We start from the raw sequence: 4,720 nt of genomic DNA on the forward strand, positions 1-4,720 counted from the left end.
GCTATTAAGAATTTTCTATATATTTTCACAATATAGCTATATATATATAGACAGACAGACAGACAGACAGATAGATAGATAGATAGATAGATGGATAGATGGATAGATCACAATATTTTATAATTATACATATGATTCATATATATGATTAATAAATCTATTTACACACATACAAACACACAATTTTATATCATTTTATAGGTCAGATTAATTTTTATGTTTATTCTTTGTACAAAATCATAAAAAACGGGTTTTCAAACTGCAGACATACCCCAAAGATAGGTACACCTCATATATAGAATTTTTTATCTTAAGGATGACAATCAACATTTTCTGAAGGTTAAGCACCTCCTTTGACTGACCTTCTCCTAAACACCTTCATTGTTAAGATGCTTTTTAAACAACAAGGGGATGGATTTTATTTTCTTGATCAAACATCCAGGATCAGTAAATCTCTATCATGTTGTCTTAGTCATGTCCGCCTGATCACACTGTGCTGGAATAGAATGAGGTGCTGATGTATCATGATCTCTGGAAATCGTTAGTGGTTCTGAGTAATACTCCGTATGCTACTCTATGAGATCTTCATCATCTGTGTTAATAAATGCCATCTTTGCATTGACTGTTGAGCACAAATGAGATATGTCCTCCAAAATGAATTTATTTTTCTTATACAAACACATAGAGTACATTATATGCATATACACACATGAACTCTTAGAAGGAAACCATAGCAACCTCACAACCATTTGCCCATGCCAGTTGCCTGAGCATTTTGCACGAAAACAGGATTTTGGTCTGACTCGAGAGAAAGTTCACCCAAAAATGAAAATTCTGTCATTAATTACTCACCCTCTTGTCATTCCAACAAATTCTTCTCTTCTGTGCACCCTGCTCAAGCAATTTATTCTAACAGTCAGTCTTCACTGTGCATTCACAAGAGTACACAACATGCCTGTGGTGCCGCTGACGCAGGAGCTGGCATTCTGACGTAGGACCCTGATGCACTGTGCCTTGATTACAAGCAGAGAAATGCACACGTGCATCGAAGACTGAAACGGAAGAGAAGAAATTGTTGAATAAAGTAATTATTTTTGTTTTCATTGCGCATAAAAAGCATTCTCGTAGTTTCATAACATTATGGTTGAACCACTTTTAAAGATGTCCTTACTACCCTTCTGGGCCTTGAACGTGTCAGTTGCATTGCTGTCTATGCAGGGTCAGAAAGCTCTTGGATTTCATCAAAAATATCTTAATTTGTGTTCTGAAGATGAACGAAGGTCTTACTGGTTTGGAACGACATGAGGGTGAGTAATTAATGACAGAATTTTCATTTTTGGGTGAACTAACCCTTTAAGGAGAGACTGACTTTTCGGGATTGTGAATTATGCTACAAGAGGGTCAAGATCAAGAATGGCACTAATATAGGGAAATTGATACTCTTACCTTTGATTGATGGCTCAGGGTGAGGTGGATGATTGATGATGGCAGGGCAGTGAACAACTTAAAGCTGAAAACATTGAATTAAACGATGAGAAAATTTCCAAACATTGGACTGTAATACATTTGAATAGCTGTATCTTATTAAAATTCAAATTATAACCATATTCTATTCATATATTAATTGTGTTACATTAGCTCATTGTTGCTTTCTAAATGAACTACTTTAAATATAAAAATGAAAATAATTAAATGCATATTTACTAGATAGATAACTAGTTAGACAAATCTTAGAGATATAATAACAGTGACTTTGGTCAAATATAAAGTTCTTTTAAGGCTGTGATTTGCCTGTACTGTATCAAATAAGCTTCATCTTTGCAGGTTGTTCTTAACATGTTATTGATAACCATTTGTCCCAAAATTTGTTTTCCATCTGTCCTCTTTATCAGTGCCAATTGAGAGTGATTCATGACCAGATTATGACAAATGTGTGTGCAGTTCTAAAAAGCCCCTTTCTCCCTTGACATCCATTCAGAATTAACCTTGTATTCTGACAAATTATGATTCCTTACAAGCAACAAATACATTGCAAACATTTCATCTGTACACTAGATATTTTTTACCTACCAGGTTCTTTTCTGGAAGGGTTTTGAAAGCTTTCTCCAGGTTTAATAAATATCCTTGACACACACCCACAGAGTGTCTCTTTGCTTTACCCCGTATACGTAAATGATAGGAAAATATGACTTAACAGAGAAAATTAATTATCGTGAAAACAATTATGATGTCATTTTTATCCCTTTGCACACAACATACAGAACATACAGGCCTTTAGCTGACTCCAAAGAAGTGAATATCAAATTAAAAAGCAATTGAAACACAACTGACAATTACATGAACCCATATAAGACCCTCACCGAGTGACACAGCTGAACTCTATGGGGATTCTACTCACACAAATGTAACGACGCAGACCGCTCTATTCACTGTCAAATCTAACAACTATGGAAGAGGACCTCTTTCCACCCCGTTCCATACAGGGATCGATCTCAGCGGAAAATCACACACTGATAGGTCTGACAGCATTTCATTCTCTTTAGTACAATTCAACTCCAACCGGATTACTGCTGAGTTTTATTACACACTGGTCAAGATAATACATCGCCTGAGCCCGCCAAGGAAATTCAAGTTGAGATTTTTATTAAGGTTATTAAAACTGGACAGAGTTGCATTTGTTATTCGCTTGCTTAAAATCAACACAGTAAATAAATACAATTTCTACTTTGTTTTTAAATAAATACAATTTCCACTCACTGTTTTTAAAGGAATAGTTCACCCTAGAATTAAAATTTTCTGAAAATGTACTTACTCTCAGACCATCCAAGATGTAAAAGCAATTTGTTTCTTCATCAGAACAGATTTAGAGATTTTTCACTGGAGGAAGCACTATTATGGATAGAGGATTTGTATTTTAGCTGGAAGCAACAGTTTGAAGTTAAAACATCTTAATGATGGATTTGTTTCTTACAAACATGCAGCTTTTAACTTCACAATATGTTAACTGATGGACTGGAGCCATGTGATTTACTGTGTGAATTATTGTGATGTTTTCATTAGCTGTCTGAACTCTCATTCTGATGGCACCCATTCACTTCAGAGGATCCATTGGTGAGCAAGTGATGTAATGCTACATTTCTCCAAATTTATCCAGATGAAGAAACAAACTCATCTACATCATGGATGACCTGAGCGTGAGTAAATATGCAGCAAATTTTCATTTTTGGTTTAACCAATCTTTGAAAGCATTCTTCATTGAAACCATGTAGTCCTAGAATTCCAGAATTGCTGCCTGACTGATGCCTCATTGACAGGATTTCAGATTAAAAATGACATTGCTGATTGTTTTATGCTATAAAAATATGCTATTAAATGACTCAGTATCTCCTGAATACAAATGAAAAGCATCTGCCTGTCCTTCTTACACCTCTCTAACCTTTCGCTTGCTTCCTCTCTCGCTTGTGAAGCTGTGTGTTTATGTTTATGATGGTCTATGAGATCATATTCAACTTATCTTACATTCTCTTGAGCCAGCGCCAATACTAATCCCATTTGGAGAGCCCGGAGGAATATAACAGAGCAGAGTGGAATGGGGGTCTGTAATCATTGCAGAAATCAGTTTCTGAAAAACTGTCAAATTATACAGAAATGGGATGCTATTAGGCTGCATTTTATAGAGTGGCCCACAAAATCACACACAGGTGAATCGATAAGACTATGGGAATCTATATCAAACATTAAGGGGGCACACACTGTGGACTGCAAACATCAGTTTTATTCTTATCACTGAATGGTTTCAGGATTCAATTTCCCCAGTCTACAGTGGATGGTCAGGCAGAAAATCTTCATACATGTTAAATTAAGGACTCGCTGATCACTAAAAAAAATTCAAGGAACATCTGTTTCTGCCTCAGATTAAAGTTAAAATGATGAAAAAAGGCAACTTTTTTAAAGCAATTTTTTACGAAAAGGTGGAATGAATGAATTTGTTTTTAATACTTTGTCATTAACATACACAGCATTTGATCTTAATTTAATTTTAACTTTCATTTAGTGTAATGAACCAGTGGCGGCGTTTCACAAAACCATAGGGTAGCCTATGGCAGTGGTGTAAATCGGGGTGGGGGGTATACACATTATAAGCACTGAAATATAAAACAAATAGAAAAGGAAAAAGCGTTGTTTTATATAATAATTAAACACTGTGTCGGCAGAGTTGGTATGTGGCTTTATCAGACACTTACACTTAACATTTTATGAAAATCAAGCTCAAATGGAGTTAACAAGGTTTTTTTTTACCAGCGAATGACGGAGATCTGTGTTTTGTCTGTCATTACAATGGCCCCATCTGAGGCAGCAAGTGCATCGCATCATACGCTTTCATCAACTTACAGGTTATAGCATTTATTGTAGCTATATGGGCGCTTAGTTTTTCATGTCGTTTAATAAACTTGGCCAAAATCTCATGATAGACGATGAAGCGCTATATGCACAGGATATTTAAAACGTAGCCTACAAAAGTAGCCTACATTAGCCATTTATAGACATAGTGTTTTAGCATACTCAAGCATACTGAAGCACTCAGAGACAGTCTAAGAACACTCTTTAGTACAGTGAAGCAAATAATACTAATAATAATATTAAAGGGGTGGTTCACTGTTTTTTTCTTGGCTTGATTGTGTTTATGGGGTGCAGTCTAACATGTGTTAATGCTTCGTTT

This window comes from Sinocyclocheilus anshuiensis, unplaced genomic scaffold (assembly GCF_001515605.1).
Source record: "Sinocyclocheilus anshuiensis isolate Anshui unplaced genomic scaffold, SAMN03320099.WGS_v1.1 scaffold26, whole genome shotgun sequence".
Classification (NCBI taxonomy): Eukaryota; Metazoa; Chordata; class Actinopteri; order Cypriniformes; family Cyprinidae; genus Sinocyclocheilus; species Sinocyclocheilus anshuiensis.